The following is a 19413-nucleotide window of genomic DNA, read 5'->3' on the forward strand; positions in this document are numbered from 1 at the left end:
GGATACGTCCTTACATTGTACATTAAAGGGTAGGCTCACTTTTTTGCCAGATGCTGATGCTATTAATTTAAAGGGGGTCTTTACTGACAAGACAGCCACCCCGTTATTTACAGTGATCTGTCTAGGCTCACGTAATTGGGTCCTAAGCGGGTATTGACTGACTTGTATAGGGGAAAAAAAAAAGTACTTAATCTGGATTAGGATGGTGATTTAGAGCCTGATGCAGTCCACTGACACTGATCCAGTCTTTACAGTGAATCATTTCTGAATTGGGGCTTGTAGGGATTGTCAAACATTCGTATAGAAGCTTCAATCAAAAAAGTACATTTATATGCCAATTAAACTCTGTGCACTTGGATGTTGCCCACCTCTCACTACCCAGCTCTATTTATGATGTCTGGTTGTAAAAAAAAAAGGACAGTACACTGACCCATAATGTAATGAAACCATTCACACATCCATTTTGTCGTCCCCCCACCTTTTTATTTAAAAACAATAAAGATGTGTGTCCTGTTAAACTGTCCTATTCTATTCTCATCAGACTTGGCCATTTTAAGTCACCAAATTTCTAACACTTTTTGATCTTTTAACGGGGTTGACCACTACTTTAACATTGATGACCTATCCTTAGGCGATAGGTCATGAATGTCTGATCGGCCGGGATCCGACACCCCTTACCCTCGCTGATCAACTGTTCTTGATCCCAGCAGTAGGAAATGCTCAGGTCCGCAACTGCTCCATTTTCTGATAGTGGCCGCAGCCTGGTACTGCACATCCGCCTCCTATTCAGATCAATAGGAGCTGGATGTGCAGTACTCGGCCGCGGTCACTATCAGAACACTGAGCAGCTCTAGACCTGAGCATTTTCTGCTGCCGCCGGGACCAATACCACCTGGGGGTTCTGGGTGTCAGGATTAGTCATCAGTGTCTGATCAGCCAAGGTCTAAGGATAGACCATCATTTTAAAAGTAGTGGACAACCTCTTTAAATGTAAATTGTGGAAAAATAAATTTTTCTCCATTTACTGCTTCTGTTTCCCCCCACCCCCAAAACCGTTGGCACAGGAGGAGAACAGACTGACTTGCGGAGGTTTTTGGCTGATGCAAAAACTGGAATCTGATGTACGAATGTGTACCCTAAAGTAAATTCAGAGATTAAAAATGGCAAAATACTTTATCTTATATATATATATATATATATATATATATATATATATATGTGTGTGTGTCCATGTTTGATTTGCCCTTTTTCTTCTCCATTCCCACCACCTCCATCCCCCACATCTGATGTGATATGGTATATATCTGTACTTTTCACGCTTAGCAGTAACCAAGCCCATTGGCTGTTCAGGGATACAGAAACCCAATGGTTCACAAACTGTAAGGGGGGGGGGGGGCAGCACTAAAACCAGCAATGTAGCCCCCCCCTTTTTTTTTTTTTCTTTTCTTTTTTTTCCCCCCCTTTTTGTCTTTCCTTCTTCCTCCCTCCGGTTTGGAGTCCCAGAAGTCAGACTCCAGCCATAGCCTTTCCATGGATATAACCTTATTGCTTAAATTTACATTTTTCAAATGTCCTCAACGAAGCTTAAAATATAACTGCTGCTGCTCACCTAAACGGTTTAGCACATTTTATCACATTATGAGGTTCTGTCCTATGCTTTGATCTCTTGCGCGTTTAATTGGACCTTCATGACAATAGTTTAACCTCAGGTAGTCTTAACTTTGCTTACATTACTGCCAACTACAAACTTAGCTCTGACAATCGAGCCCTGGTGAAATTGTGTGCCTACCTTTTCAAATGTACAAATGATACATGTGTGGTAATTGGAGTTTAGGATATATATTTATTTATGTATCTCGTTTGGGTCTTTTTTTTTTTTCTTTTTAACATGTATACCAAACACGTTAAACCTTCTTAACATCACTTGACTAACCTTTGACCTGAAGATTGTATTGCATTTTGTCAGATTATAAGCATTCCACTTGGATCTGAAACTAAACTTTCAGGTAACCCTACTTTGCAGGAGAAGTGTCTGAGAATCCAAGAGTTTATTCACAGGGCACTTTTTCTTCTGATTTTTGCAAGACACCTATATTTAAACTTTTTTTTTTTAGCACTAGTTTAATTTGCTATACAAAATGGCTTTTACTGTTTTGTGAGGCAACGTATAAAGGGGGTTTCCAGGGCTTAAAGTGGCTGCAAAGTAAAAATAAATCCTATATATTTCCTGCTGGGATTGAGCCTTTTTGTTTGATCAAACTTTTTGGAACACAGTAATTGACTGTGAGCAGTAATGGATGTCTCTGGTAATATCCTCGTACCACATGGTTATCCTATAAGTAATGAACCATTGATGTCGCACAGTGGGCATTTTGATGCCACATGGCTCTTCCATTAAGGAGTCCTAAACCTAATGGTAATATATGGGTTACTTTTTGTTGCAGATGCTTTATGCAAATTATTAAACTCCCCTATTCTCTTTAACATGAGTTTTAATGGTCCCTTTAATATTTCATAACCCTTTTAAAAGAAAAAGCTGCTGATTTTAGTTCAAAAGATTTCTATTTTATCTTGTAGATTTTGTAAAGTTTCAGTCTTAATATTCAGGTGCACCTTGTTTATAACACTTAATATAATTTTAACATTCCTGTGTCAACGTGCATGTTACCCCCCCCCCCCACCCCTATAACGCTCTGATGTTAGATGTCCTGTATACAAATCTTTTTCCTAACATCGTTATCTTTTCAATATCGGTTGTGCAGGTTCTGTCGACTTGCTCTGTCATGTTATATTGAATTACAAAGTAGTTCTTCTCTTAGTAGCCCCCCCCACCCTCTAAAAGAAATTAATCCTTCTAGTTTTAACACTGATTGTAAATCGGTGTGACTGAAATATGCAATGTAACTGCAACAGTGGAAAGGGTTTTTAAATTATTGTTCTGAGCCATAATAGACCCGCTCTGATTATATCGGTTTTTTTTTTGTTTTTTTTTCACTACAACAAAATCTACCTTTTGACCTTCGTTTTAAGTGATTCACGAGTCTGGCTTACTGTACAACAACCACCATATTGGAACACAAAATACCTCTTGAGTACATAGTTGTTCATACTCTGCTTTTGATATGTCTCGTTCTGCATAGTCCAAGTCAGTATGACTAATTCCACATCAGGTTTGCCATCTTATCTGTGAACTGTAAGTATATACTTTTGCAATGCCTACTATTAGGGATCTGTACTTGTAACTAGTGATGAGCGGGCACTACCATGCTCGGGTGTTCAGTACTGGTAACTAATGATGAGCGGGCACTACCATGCTCGGGTGCTCAGTGCTCGTAACTAGTGATGAGCGGGCACTACCATGCTCGGCTGCTCAGTGCTCGTAATTGGTGATGAGCGGGCACAACCATGCTCGGGTGCTCGTAACTAGTGATGAGCGGGCACTACCGTGCTCGGTACTCGTAACTAGTGATGAGCGGGCATTACCATGCTCTGTACTTATAACAAGCAGTTGGATGCTCGCATGGGCGCAACTCGAGTACCGAATATAATGAAACTCTATGAGTAACTTACTAGTCCCAAGCATTGTAGTGCTCGCTGTCGCTCGTTAAGAGTACCAAGTATGTTAGTGCTCACTCATCACTAGAACTACCGAGAACCTGAGCATGGTAGTACTCACTCATCACTAGAACTACCGAACACCTGAGCATGGTAGTGCTCGCTCATCACTAGAACTACCGAGCACCTGAGCATGGTAATGCTCACTCATCACTAGTTACGAGTACGGAGCACGGTAGTGCTTGTTTATCACTACCTACTATGCCTTTTGTAGGGTGTTTTTGTTTTGTTTTTTTCTCTCATTGATGGTCATCGTGGTCGGTAGACCATATTTTACCGGTAAACAACCTGCTGTAAATATCTTGGTTCCGTATTGTCACTTTTATTTTTTTTTTTTATTATTTTGAAGATCACTAAATTGAATTATTTTTATGTACAGATAAATTCCATACCTCAAAGTTAACTTTATTTTTAAACTCGTAGCTTAGGTTTAGTTCGAGTGAACAAGTTAATGGAGTTGTTTAAAAAATAAAAATTAAAAAAAAAAATATTTAAATCTCTTGCTAAAGGAGAGCAGTGCAATTTTCAATAAAGCCGTTTTTACGACAGAGCCATATGCAGGCGAGGGAATGTATTGCTGTGTCACTGAATTGTCTAGCATGTAAGTATTAACGCATCAGTTCATCCTCTTGATTACGGATTATTGGTTATTTAGCCGGTAGGAATTTTTTTTTTAATTTTTTTTTTCTTTTTTTTTTTTTTTAATTTATTCCCCCCCTTTATTTCTTGCAACAGATTCTGTCAGTGGACCAATGCTAGATGTGCTTACAGGTGTATTTGCCAAATAATGTCTTTATACTACTAGATTGCAGCTTGTTGCGCTATGCTTATGTAAAGTGTTTATAATCTATTCATACTCATTGGGGGGGAGGAAAGCGGGTGAGGGGTAAAACAATTTAGCAGTTGTATGAATATGTATCATGTGCACAGGAAAAAAAAAATAACACTGCAATCTTGTCTGGTGTTTTACTAACACAAGTTTGGTAAATGCTAAATTTTTACTTTTTTTTTTTTTTTTTTTAATTCTTTTTGTATTTTTAGATTATTTTAGAAAGCACTTGTCAGTTCCTGCTGAGTTTAGAGAGAGGCGCTTTAGAAGCACTTTTTTTTTCTATTTCAGCTCTAATTTTTATATATCTATATATGTTCTTCACTGGAGCCATCACTGAGATTATCACTGTTATATGTAATTGTCTAGATCCTTTCATAAACATATTTTATGCTAATTTCCCAATACTTTGGAATACTGTTAACATTACATTCTGCTAATATTACCTATACCCACGTGTAAAATATTCAGGGTTTTTGAGGCTATTCCTTTAACGTAGCTTGAATAGTTAGTTCACTTAATTTTTTTTTTTTTTTTTAAACAGGCATAATTTTGCCATTTTTACTGTAAAAGCAGATACTTGAGGGTAATTGTAGGTAATAAGCAATCCTTTCACCCAGTTGAGTAATAATACAGTCCAATCCTGAACTGTAATAACTGAACGTCTAACAGAATAGATTGGCGTAATTACTTTTATAAATATGCCCCAAAACTTTGTGGTGCAATTGAATAGAATGGCCTAATGAACTCCTTCGTGCGGATTGTCCTATTTATACAGACACTCAACATTATTGTATTTTATATTTTCCCTCAATTGTAGCAATTTTGTATGGTCAGTGGGTACGAGTAGCAATATTTGCAAACTGCTTTGTATCACTGATTTTAACAAACGTTTCCCCCACACTTTTTTGTGCATTACCTAGGGGGGATCCATTATAAAAATCTGCTACAAATCACGTGGAATTTTATTATGCAACTTGTGCTTTTAAGGCCCTGTGCGCACTAGCTGGATTTTCCCGCGTATTTGTTGCATGTTTCGCTGCAGAAAATGTTCTTAACCTTTCTGCAGTGATTCACCAGCAAATCCAGTGGGGGGGGGGGGGGAAATCCTGTGCGCACTAGGCTGATTTTGACTGCTGCAGGTTTTGCTGCGGGATTCCAGCAGCAAAAACAATTGCATGTCACTTCTTTTCCGCAGGTAGCTGCGGGATTTCACTAATGTTTGTGAAATCCCAAAGGGAACAACCTGCGGAAAAACCGCACCAAAACGCAACAAACCGCATGCGGATTTCGGTGTGGATTTGATGCGGTTTTTTTTCTGCAAGTGTGGAAATCTTTGATAGCCTGTGGAATTTTCTTAAGGAAATTCCATTTTCTAGTGCGCACAAGGCCTAAAACTGGCTTTTTCCTCTGAGGTTTTTTTGAAGTGGACCCACCTCATCTATGCCATATGTGAACTTGGCCTAAACAAGTTAAGTTAGCCTAGGTGCACTTTGTGTTGGCTTTTAGCGTATGATATATGTATACTGTAACATATGTATACTGTAACGTGCCCATAGGCCCCCTATTTACTAGAAAGCCAGAAGTGTGTTCTTTCTGCCTCTATTTCGCCATACTAGCTGTATAGGAGAGTGCGGGAGCCTGCTCCGTCCTGTGGCGGGGCGGGAGCCTGCTCCGTCCTGTGGCGGGGCGGGAGCCTGCTCCGTCCTGTGGCGGGCTACTACAAAGAAACCTAAACCACGCAGTATGTTGTGGCTTTTTTTTTTTTTTTGTTCCCACCCCTCTTTAAATGGGGTCATTGTAAGATGGAAGGCTCAGCATCCATACTGACTGCGCACAGTCGTCCTATACCTCCTGAGCCCGACAACGGCCAAAAACATATTTTAGCTGCAAGCATTAAGTTTATGTAATTAGAAACGATTAAAGTTCACGGCTGAAATATATTGATTATAGCCTTAGAGGCACAGCCCTTTTATGACAAATTACAGTGAATATCTCTTGATAAATCCAGTACTATACGCATTAACGTGCGGTTAAAATTCTTAATTTCCACTTTTGGATTTTTTTTTATTATTTTTTTTTTTTTTGTGGAAAAAAAATATTTGATATTTAATGCACATGAAATGTTGAAATTCCCGCACTTTGATTTTTTTTTTATTTTGTTTTTCATGTAATGAGTAGACTATTGTAATTATTCTACCAGCATACAGAAATGCCGTTGCAGAAGTATTTCTAGCCCATGAATGCATTTGATTGTAAACTGATTTTTTTTTTTTTTTCTTTTTTCAGGAAATAAATGTTTATCTAACTCCCATGTGTTAAAATTACAGATGGGAAGTATTTGTACAGCAGTTTACTGCTGCTAGGAAGTAAAAAAGAAAAGTGGGGGGGGACAAACCTTGTACAAAATAGACTTAATGTTTTGGGGTTTTTTGCATAAATTGTAGCCTCAGCTTGATGGGATTACTGGGATTGCTTTTATTTTCCGCTGTTGCTTTCAGGCTAAAATGTTAAACTTAGGAATTCAACATATGTACACACTGCTTAAAACCCTCAGGGACACTCTACTCACTACTCACTTGATTCAGGTACTTGTACTCTACTTTAAATTTAGCAGTGATTTTGTATTTTAATTTTTGTTTTCATTTGTTTCCTTTTTTTGTGCTTATAGCACATCCTTGATGAATGTCAAGTTAAAAAAATAAAATAAAAAAAATTAAAAAATAAAAAAACCTCACTTCAGGTATCCAGGTATAACTCAGCCAAACGGTTTATGAAAGCTGCATATTAACTCCTCAGCACACAGTGCCTCAGACACGTATAGTGGCATTCTGTATATTCAGTTACTACTGAACAGATAGCACGGGGGTTCCTGTTTTTTATTGTTTTTGTTTTTTAAATAAAAAGACAGTATATCTGAAGAAGCTGTAAGCATAATAAAAAAAAAAAATCGTAAAATATTTGTCTCATTTATTTTGGATGATGCAAAAAGAGAAGCCATTTAAATTGAGTTAAACCTAATCTAAAAAAAATGTATTAATTTGACAAGGAAAACCACAGATGGTTTTTCCTCCAATTTCCCATTTAAAAAGAAGGCCTCATACTCCACAATTGCTAAGAAACAACTTCTTTTCCAAGTGATTACTTTTTCTAAAAAATATTTAATTTATTCTAATTGGATAACCTGTGTTTAAACAGGAACCCCCTCCTACACACTTATTGACCTCATTTCAATATGCTGTTTACAGTTTGACAGAATTGTATAATTTAATATTTCTCTTGTACTGTAGTTTATATTTATTTACAGATTTATTTTTTTTTTGTACTGTGATTTTAACTTTTTTTTTTCTTTCCGTTCTTGCTATGATCAATGTCTTATGTAGTAGAGCACTTATGATCACGATTACTTTATTTCATTTTTTTTTTTTGTTTGATTGCACTACATAATTATTTTTTTTTATGCAGTTCTAATTTTGACTGGACTAAATAAGATGTCTTTAATGTATGTGATAAGTACTTTTAAACTTTAAAAAAAATCCATGTGGTTCATTATTTTTTTTTATTTTGGCATTGTATGTTGAAAGCGCTGATTCTGTCGTCGTGCATGTGTAACAAAAAGAAAAAAAAATTTTAATGGTTCCATTGTATTATTTGACCATGTCATTTTAAAAATTACGAAAAAATAATACATTCCCAGCTGTAATGTTGTGTATGGTAGTTCTCACTGGATGCTAGACTTTTCAAAACCACTATTCTTCTAATAAATTTGTTGTGAAAAAAAAAATGAAATTTCCTGTTCTTGATGTATTTTTAAGATTGTGATTTTAGTGTTTATTTCAGACAACTGGCTCATTTCAAGGTTTCCAAAGCAATTGTAAAATTTCTTCTTAAAGGTGTGGTGTTTTTTTGTATTTTTTACGGCATTAACAGGGTCGTTCTTGAGGTAAGAAGTTTCTGATACTTCCGACCCTGTACTGGGGTCTTCCATAAGTTGGAGACCAGGGACCCCTTGTTCCTAACTTTGACTATAATAACAGCAAGCATGTTTGACCATCACTACTTAACGTCTATGGGACCGACTGACTACTAAACGCTGTACTCGTTTGTCAGACATACAGACTTGGAATGGAAATGTAGAAAGCGTGCTGAACCATCCCTCCATCCAGACCCCTGCTAGTGAGGGGCGTGATGAGTAGTCTCTTAATATACAGGTATTCCCCCCCCCCCCTTCCCCGAAAAAAAAAAAATTCTGCTGGTTAGGTGATTAATCATTGGGGTTTGACAAACTGCACACAAAATATCTGTGCACTGTTGTTGAACTTGATAAAAGTGAAATTGCCAACAAGCATTTCTGGGCCCATCAATCAGATCCTCGTCAATGTAACCCTTAACTGGAATGTCAAGCAAAAGTGAAATAAAATAAAAACAAATTTCCGAGTACTGAAGTATATTTTTGAGACCCACTGCAGACATTCCAATCATGTGCCATATATTGTATAGAATATGTGGGTTCAATCCATGCAACTTCTTCTGGCTCAAGAGGCGGGCTTCCCTATGCACTGTTGTCAGTGGAGATTTGGTTGGAATTTCCATGCAAATGGATGGGAATTTCCAAGAACCTCTCAACTAATAGCTGTGTGCATCCGGACTCGAGAGATGGGGGGTCTTATTGGACTGGTGCAGACAGTGCCCCAACTTGCGTACGACTCAGGTTTTTGGTTTCTTCACACTCCTAACTATCTAATCGCTTACCTCTCTGGCTGCCCATCATCTGGTCCTTCTCATTTTGCCATCGCACACATCTCCACACTCTTCACTATAGGCCAGGATGTCCAGCTGCATCCATGTCTGAGGTCAGTGCATGTTGTAAGGTCTTGACGTCAAGACATGCATCGCGACTTCATTACACACAGTAAATGCCGAGGCCTGAAAGGAGCCAGAGTTCCTGACTCATAGCGAAGAGGCAAGATTAATGTGCAGCGTCAGAAAGAGGAGCAGTGGTGTGGCCGATGACAATATTAATGTGGGGTGGGTGGGGGGGGGGGGGGGCAGACACTGTTCATACTTGTATAAAAATTTGCATTGTGAACAAACTCCTAACCCGCGGGCTTCTTATGTTTGTATGGGACATTTTGACACATGCCAAAAGTTAGTTATGCAAACAACAAAATTGCAGGGAGCTCCATAATTCACACATGGTGAAAGTTGACATGAGAAAGTTATGCTCACTGTAAAGCTTAGTGCAGGTTCCAGGCACAATGTTTGAAAACCAGATGGAGTTTTCCAAGGTTAATATTTGGTTGCAGGAACAATCATTTATCAAATAGTGGTGTCCCTTTTTCCAAGTGTGACACAAGCCGCAAAGTCCTAAAAGTGTACTTTATGTAAGTGCTAAAAATTGGGCTAAAAAGAATTTTTATAGTTTTGTTTCACTAAAAATATTGCACAGTGTGGGTTTTATGGGTTCTTTGTTCCTTTGCACATTCAACTTTGACAACGTCATATATCAGGTGAGAGTAGTTTAATAAGACCATTAAGGGCCTGTGCACACGTTGCAGATTTGTCTTGGTTTTTTTTCCCTGTGCAGATTTGTCACAATTTCCTCATGCCAGCAAAGTAATCAAGAATCCTGAGGTCTCATGCACACATTTCTTATTTTCTCCTTGCAGACTTAAATCTGCAGAATGTCAATTCTTTGGCTATGTGCCCACGGGAGCTTGTTTCTGCGGATTTTGCAGCGGATAACCTGCGGATTTTTCTGGATTTTCCAGATAAATTCGCAGGTTTTAGCATGTACAGACACTCCCCATGTTATCCTATGGGACATGGGGGAGTGTCTGTGTCCACGCTGCGGAAAACTGCGGCTGTGGAACATGGTGCGGATGTCCCGCAGCCGCACGTAACTGCATGTCAATAATTCCTGCGGAAATCCCGGCCCTCCACTATGGAGATAGAGGCCGGTACGTCCGCAGGTAATTCGCATGAAAGTCTGCAGGTTTACCGCAGCTATACCGCTGGAATCCCGCAGCTTAAAATAGCTGCGGGAAACATGCGCTCGTACCTGCGGATACATCCGCAGGTACGAGCGCCCGTGGGCACATAGCCTTTCAGCAGTTTTGCTGCAGATTTCACTCATACGAATGAGTGGGAAAAATTACACTAAACACGTGTTTTTGCCACTGCGTTTTTCCTATCGAGGGATGCAAAAATGGTTAAAAATTTCTGCACCAAATACTTAACGTGTGCAGACACCTCAATAGTTACAAACTCTGCTGCTAGACCACTGGCATTTTCTTAGTTAACTAATTCTGCAGCCTGCAGTGAAAACTTCAACAACACAGAAGCCCGAAGGTTTCTTCCTTTTGGACTTTTATTTGCTTGAATGCCATGAACGGAAATGTAAGTGGACTCGCCCGAGTACAATTTTCTGAGGCAGCCAATGTAATCCACCCCACCTCCCACCCCAGCAGAATGCTCCGCGCAGAGCATTTCCCCAATGTGAACATATCTTTTGATTGTTCTCCTGAATTTCTTTACCTAATGATCGAATTGAACTACATATCGTTCTTTCCTCATATACGCTGTTTCTTCTTGTCATGACCTGACCATATATTTATAACTATAGAGTATACCACATTGAGCAAACATAAGAGCGCAGCATTGATTGATTGTAAATGTGCAAAGCTTTTAGAACCATGTGGGGAGAGTGTCAGACGAGCTAGAAGCCATCAAAGCTTTTACTTTTAAAAGGAAGAAAAATGTAACGCTACATTCCACCTCTTTTTACAGCACAGAAAATAAACAATGATATCTTAGTGAATTCGCCCAGTGGTAGACTATCTGCTTTAGATTTATTCTACAGGTAAAGCTGAAATTTAGTCCATAATAAAGCCATTTCCTTGCAATGACTTTTGACACTATTTTAGTACTTGTATGTTTGACTGCCAGAAATCAGTGGCTGAAGGGTTAAAAATTGGCAAAAACAATAAGAAAGATTAGATCTTAACCTTTCGCTATCTCTTCACCTCCGCAATCACCTACATGTACAGTACAGACCAAAGGTTTGTACACACCTTCTCATTCAAAGAGTTTTCTTTATTTTCAAAACAATGAATTAACACATGTGGAATGAAATACTTAACAAAAAAGTGTGAAACAACTGAAAATATGTCTTATGTTCTAGGTTCTTCAAAGTAGCCACCTTTTTGCTTTCATTACTGCTTTGCACACTCTTGGCATTCTCTTGATGAGCTTCAAGAGGTAGTCACCGGAAATGGTTTTCCAACAGTCTTGAAGGAGTTCCCAGAGTTTCTTAGCACTTGTTGGCCCTTTTGCCTTCACTCTGCGGTCCAGCTCACCCCAAACCATCTTGATTGGGTTTAGGTCTGGTGACTGTGGAGGCCAGATCATCTGGCATAGCACCCCAGCACTCTCTTTCTTAGTCAAATAGCCCTTACACAGCCTGGAGGGGTGTTTGGCATCATTGTCCTGTTGAAAAATAAATGATGGTCCAACTAAACGCAAACCGGATGGAATAGCATGCTGCTGCAAGATGCTGTGGTAGCCATGCTGGTTCTGTATGCCTTCAATTTTGAATAAATCACCAACAGTGTCACCAGCAAAGCACCCCCACACCATCACACCTCCTCCATGCTTCACGGTGATAACCAGGCATGTAGAGTCCATCCGTTCACCTTTTCTGCGTCGCACAAATACACGCTGTTTGGATCCAAAGATCTCAAATTTGGACTCCTCAGACCAAAGCACAGATTTCCACTGGTCTAATGTCCATTCCTTGTGTTCTTTAGCCCAAACAAGTCTCTTCTGCTTGTTGCCTGTCCTTAGCAGTGGTTTCCTAGCAGCTATTTTACCATGAAGGCCTGCTGCACAAAGTCTCCTCTTAACAGTTGTTCTAGAGATGTGTCTGCTGCTAGAACTCTGTGTGGCATTGACCTGGTCTCTAATCTGAGCTGCTGTTAACCTGCGATTTCTGAGGCTGGTGACTCGGATAAACTTATCCTCCACAGCAGAGGTGACTCTTGGTCTTCCTTTCCTGGGCTAGTCCTCATGTGAGCCAGTTTCTTTGTAGAGTTTGATGATTTTTGCCACTGCACTTGGAACACGTTCAAACTTTTCCCAATTTTTCGGACTGACTGACCTTCATTTCTTAAACTGATGGCCACTCATTTTCTTAACTTGGCTTTTTTTTTTTTGCCATAATACAAATTCTAACAGTCTATTCAGTAGGACTATCAGCTGTGTATCCACCAGGCTTCTGCACAACACAACTGATGGTCCCAACCCCATTTTATAAAGCAAGAAATCCCACTTATTAAACCTGACAGGGCACACGTGTGAAGTGAAGACCATTTCCGGTGACTACCTCTTGAAGCTCAAGAGAATGCCAAGAGTGTGCGAAGCAGTAATCAAAGCAAAAGGTGGCGACTTTGAAGAACCTAGAATATAAGACATATTTTCAGATGTTTCACACTTTTTTGTCAGTTAAAAGGACAATCAAATATTAAACCTGACACCGGCTAATATAGAGGACAATTGAAGGGTTAACAGAATAGGTGTAAACAAAAGCAATTCTCATTACTATTCCGCTATATAAATGAGTACTATCACGTTATAGGATGCAAAGTTGCACCTAAAGTTACCATACCCAAATAGCTGAAAGTGTCCACGCTCCAAAGTGGTATAAATAAAACCGTCCACTCACTGCACACAAAAAAGCCTTTCCAAAGCTCTATCAACTGAAAAGTTACAAATCTGGTAAGATGGTGACACAAACCAGATTTATATATATTTTTTTTTTTTCCCCACTTAAATGGAAAAAATTTGATTTCACTGTACTTTGAACCATTGAAAATACACTAAAAATCATGACAGAATTGCAAATTTCATTTTCCACAATTTCACCGCCCTTTAGAAATTTTTCTTTCCCCAGTACATTCTGGTTAGTGAGTGGCATTATTTAAAACCACTCATCTTCCAAGAAACAAGCCCTTTATTCTGCTGAATCCGCATAAAAGTAAAATATGGCTCTTGAAAGTGTAACTTTCATAGTTATATGGCCAATTTTTTTCAAACTTACATATTCTGTTAAAAGTGCGACGTCTGTAAAGTGACACACTGATTTGTGACCTTTTTTTTAAAGCCAAAGTTCATTACACAAGCCTTGTGCATTAGGGCATACTTGAGTCAAAAAGACATTGTCGCACACGGTACAGTGTTGAAAAGCCGAGCACAACATGGGGCAGCAACTGGGAACTTCAATTGGTAGTGCTTTGAGCCAATACTCTATTCTAATTGTAAAGATGAACTTCAAAACATTTTTCGCGTGCTCCATCATTCTTCTTGGCATTATATTGAATAATGCTTAAAAGGTAGGAGGACTTCCCTCAATTATAAGTGGTTTTCTATGCAAAAATCCTCTTTTTGTGCATTACAGGCCAGACTTGTATAAGGCCCTGTGCGCACTGGGAAATCACTTTTTCTTAAAAAAGAAAATAAATCCGCAACCTCTGGCACAGCTGCGGGTGCTGCGGAGGAGAGGGAGGGGTTAATCCCCCCCCCTTCCCCATCTCCTCCATTGTCAGCCTGTGCGTATATCGCACTGCACTGGAATGACATCCCAAGTGCAGTCCAGTGTTTCTCTCGCACCCATTCACTTGAATGGGTGCGAGTGATACAGCTCTCGCAGAAAAATCGCAGCATGCTGCTACTTTTCTCGCATCCAGAATCTGGATGCAAGAAAAGCTGACCAACTGCTCGCCCTCATTGATTAACATTGGTCAGAGTGCAATGTGAGATTTTCTTGCATTGCACTTATCCGATTTCAACGCTCGTGTGAGCGTGCCCTAATATGTAATATGTGTAATAATAAATACCTCTAATTAGAAATTTAGTATAGTTCTCCTGATATAGCAATGTCTCTTACCTCATGTGCAGGGCATTGCGGCTTAGGCTACTTTCACACTTGCGTTGGACGGCTTCCGTTGCTATCCGCAGCCTTGAGGAATTACGATAACCGTTGCAGGAAACCGTTTTATTCCTCATAGACTTCTATTAGCTACGGATAGCAACGGATGGAACATTGCATGTAGCGGTTTTCTGCGTTTGGCGGAGTGTCCAAAAAACGCAACCTGCAGGAATCCGTTGGCGTCCGTTGTTTTTATAATGGACGCCTATGGTGTCGGATTCCGTTAGAATCCGTCATTTGACGGATTCCCTTAACACATCCGTCTTTACTCAACTGCACATGCCCAGATGTGTAAAGTCAAGGGAAAAAAAACCTATAATGGATTGCGTTATTTTGTACGATCCGTTGCATCCGTTGTGCCACTATATGCAACGCATCCGTTGCATGCGTCACACAACGCAATGCTACGGATCCCGTCCAACGCAAGTGTGAAAGTAGCCTTAGATATCCATGGTTTCGAACACTAGCCACTAACAGTCATGAGCGGATGTAACCATGGATACATAAGCTGCAATACCCTGCAGGTGAGGTAAGAGACATGGTTATATCAGAACTATACTACATTACTAATTGGACGTATTTGCTAGTATTATTACACATAATACATATTGAGATAGGGTCTTAGAGATTGGAATAACCTGTTAACTAAGAATTATTAAATCTTGTGTTTTTACAAGTCCTTTTTTCTTCATTACTTTGGAAACTAGCACGATTACACAGGTATGCAAAATTTGGGTTTATGAAAATTGTTTGAAATTAAATTTTTTTTTTCCTTATGCCCTGATTTAAAAAAACACCTAGTTTTAACCATCACGTATGGATTTTGCATAAAACCCACGTGAAATTACACACAAGCAAGATGAGCAAGTAAAATCTTTATTGCAGCCAAAAATGTAGACAATATTAGAGAAAGAGCTATATGATTTGTAGAACATTAATTCTGCAACTTTATTGGATATTGATTCTTGCGCCTTTTTCCTTTTCTTTTCGAAGCTCCGCTTGATTCTTTTTTTTTTCTCTTATGGAAAGCTGCGGATCTTTTCTGACGCATCCAGCAGTCGTCCCCATTCATTTTCACATTCCATCTACCTTTGTTCCATCTCCGTGACATCCTGATGAAATCTTTCTCTTTGCTAACAGCACCAAGGTTTTCAGGAAAGTAGTCCAAATGAGAAAGTTAAAAAAAAAATGTAACTTCCATTTTGACAGACGATCTAAGTCTTTGAAACGTTTCAGCATGTTCTCCGTGAGGGACTTAAATTTCAGATCTTTGTCACCTAGAAATTTCTTCAAAAGAATCACAAGCCCATTTCACTACAGCTTTAATTTTGTTTCGATCACGTCTTTCATAAGTTTCCGAATATCCAGACCCGCAAAAAAAATGCCTTCCTTGGGACTTAAGTCTCACCTTGTTTCAGTAGAGCTTTTACAAACTGATTTCAGTCCAACCATAATGTGGAGTGGTGACAGGAGAACTTTAGTGGGGTCAACTAAACTGTTCGTAACTATGTTCTTGAGTCCAGTTTGCAAAGATGGTCTCATTGGCCAACTTTTTTGGCACCAATGAGGAGTCCTATCTCAGCTGTCCCATTCACATAAAAAGCATGGGTACTTTGTGTATCCTCCTTGCTGCCCAAGAAGCAAAGAAGGCTTTTATATCACCATATATTGACCGTCCTTGATTCTTTTAGTTATGTCTTGAGAATAAACTCTAAATTCTCAAAGCTTTCCTTCACAGAATCCCCTACTAGCACTGAAGCATACTTGCTGCCATTTTTGCAAGTAGCATAGCATTCAGACTATTGATTCATCTAATGAAAAATAGTCTCCACTATAACACATTGTACTCTGTTACATTTTTCCATCAGCCCAGGAATATCACTGCAAGACACTAGAGCACCATTCTTGAGGGAAGCAATTCCTTTTGGAAATCTACAAATTAATAGAATTCCGTAACACTATAGAGTCAGTGTTTGTGCAAAAAAAAACTGGATTTTTTTTTTCTTCAAATGTTGTTATAGAGGTCAGTGATCAAAAGTATATAAAAATATCCTCTTTTCAAACAATTTTATGCTTGCAGACCTGAGAAAATTATATCGAATATAAAGCTATGTGTGTGTCCGTGTCCGCTAAAGGAATCCTCACCGTTGCATGTACAATCACAAAATTTTGTGATTGTACATGCAACGGTGAGGATTCCTTTAGCACAGACACCCCATGTGACTTAGGGAACGTCATAGACTATGTTTTGACAAGAAAATTTAACCCCGCGCTTTACAGTTACAACACTCCAAAAAACATGCCTCCATTAAAGTGAATGGACCTGTGAGCTACAGGCTATTAATAGAAGCTGTGATTGGTTGTTAAAGGAACAAAGTACATTCAAAGTATAAGAAGCTTCTGCGTGAGGTAATATGATGTCGGTGGAGAGACAGATACAGATTGAGAGACAGACAGACAGACAGGCACATACCGAGAAAGGCACATAGGGAAAGAGACAGACACACACAGAGACAGATAGGGGGGAAAAAAGCCAGACAGAAAGACACACGGGGAAAGAGGCAGACAGGGAAAGAGACAGAGAGAAACAAACAAGAGAGACAGACAAAGACAGACCGGGAAAGAGACAGCCCTGGAAAGAGACAGACAAAGACAGACTGGGAAAGAGACAGACAGAGAGGGAGAGAGACGGATACAGACAGGCACAGAGACACAAAATAGAGAGAGAGAGAGATAGACACAGAAAGACACACAGAGATAGACAAGGAAAGAGACAGAGACTGGGAGAGAGACAGTTACCATCCCAGGCAACGCCCAGGTATTACAGCTAATATATATATATATATATATATATATATATATATATATATATATATATATATATATATATATATATATATATATATATATATATATATATATATATATATATATAATATTTTTTCACCTACTACCCCAATTTTGTAATTTGAAAACTGCAATTGCAAAACACTGTTTTGGTGTCTTCCAGGACACCGCTGTGACTAGCTGTATTTTGTCTTAATAACTAGAGAAGAGCAGACCCATGGAAGGTCGGTTCTGCAGCTTCAGACGGACTTTAGAATTCGGTTTGGGACCCGTACTTGACCTGAACCTCATTGTAAGTTACGGGTCTCTGCCCACATCCAGCCAGCCATAAGCAGAACAGTTCTGGGGGTGGGTGGGTGGATGGATGTTGTTTTTTTTTCCACTATATACTGGAAGACTGGGGTTATAGCTCAGCTGGGATCTTTTCTCTTGGTCTAAGCAAGTGGCTATGGAATCACAGATGACAGCGTCAATCCGGCAGGTTCTACACAGGTACGGCCACGGATGTGTTTGTGTACACATGGAAAAACAGGAAGTAAATGTCTAAGGCCATCAGGCCACTAACTAACATCAGTATGCTGACTACAAAATAAAACCTATGCAATAAACCGTAACATCTTACTGTGTCGGCTCCTCAGCACAGAAAGCGGAGTTGTGGAATCTCAGCACCAGCCGTCGTGAGCCTGGACTGCTCACCACAGCAGTGTCCTTGCACTGAGTGCCTCCTGATTATTTCACCTGATCCAGTGAGGAATCAAAACCTGGACTGAATGTGGAGAGGAGAGCAGCCAGTCCCACTGTAATTCCTACTGATTACTCAGGGAAAAACCAGGCTCAAATTGTACCGAAATCAACAGGCTTCAGCGACTAATTGCTGAGCCAGATCTGAATTTCCCAGCTTTTCCCAGCCCATTTGCATGGGCTGACCGCTCCCACAATCAATACATGGAGGCATATCAAATGAACCATTGGGAAACATACGTGTGTGTGTGTGTGTGTCTGTGATGTGTATATATACATATGTGTCTGTGAGATAGATATATTATATGCAGAAAATAGAAGAGCTCCAGCAAAGAATCGGGGAATCCAGGTGGCATAAAACTTGTAGATTTATTTGTAGATTTTTTTTTTTTTTTTTTTTTTTTAGAAATATGACAGAGCGGAGGACATAAAATAAATGCAGGACAAATGCATCCCGGACAACAGGTTTCGGCGGTGAAGACCGCCGCCTTCATGGTCCAAGCCAAAACTGAAAAATCTACAAGTTTTATGCCACCTGAATTTCCCGATTCTTTGCTTGATCTCCTCTATTTTCTGCATACCCAGGACTTGCTCCCAGTCTGGATCCGTGCATTATAAGGGGAAACCGGAACATTTATTACATCTTGAGCTTGGACGGGTGAGCTGGTCTGTTTTTTTTTATTTTTTTTTGGATGGGGGGGGGAGAGGGTTGTGGGTTGCACACTACATCTGATCACACTGTTGTTACCCCCAGTGCTAGCAATTCAGGCACTGCATGCAGCTCGCACTGAGTGTACCTGAGCACAGCGATGCTCGCATGAGTGGTTTGCGTACACAAAGCACCTTCACTCCACACCCAAACTCCTCTTTTTGGTTTGGTTGATTTTATTTATTTTTTTTTATTTATTTACTTTTTCTTGTAAAGTCTGTTTGGTACTAACACCGAACCTCAGGTTTGCTCATCTCTACTAACACAAAAAAACACAAGCAAAACAATTGTTTTACTTAATAAAATTGAAAACTGACAAGTTGGGCTGATTCTTAAAATTAAGTTTTTGGGGTTGTTTTCTTTTAGGTTATTGTACAGTGCTTCCTGTACATTTGTAATTATTTTCCTAATGCACAATAAGTTATGGAATGTGTTTTCTGTCTATCGATGCCTCTTTATACTTTATGATAGAATTCAATGAATCATATGTCTTATCTCACACGACTATCTGCTAACTGGACTTGTAAAAGTCAGTGAGGTCAGGTCACCAAAGTCGTGGGTGGTTTTAATTGCCAAACTATCAAAAAAATTCAATTGTACTGAGCATTTTGTGCATTTTCACTTTCCCTTTTACACTTTTTTGGCCATAGAAATCATTTCTGTGTATTTTTAAGTTTTGAGGCTATT

At 39.3% G+C, this 19413-nt stretch overlaps 1 protein-coding gene across 2 annotated transcripts in view; it reads left to right on the forward strand.

Moving 5' to 3' along the window:
- Positions 1-19413, forward strand: part of LCOR (ligand dependent nuclear receptor corepressor) — a 129595-nt gene that overhangs the window by 100530 nt on the left and 9652 nt on the right. The window lies entirely within an intron of this gene.

The sequence above is a fragment of the Anomaloglossus baeobatrachus genome, chromosome 5, assembly GCF_048569485.1.
Source record: "Anomaloglossus baeobatrachus isolate aAnoBae1 chromosome 5, aAnoBae1.hap1, whole genome shotgun sequence".
In the NCBI taxonomy this organism is placed as follows: Eukaryota; Metazoa; Chordata; class Amphibia; order Anura; family Aromobatidae; genus Anomaloglossus; species Anomaloglossus baeobatrachus.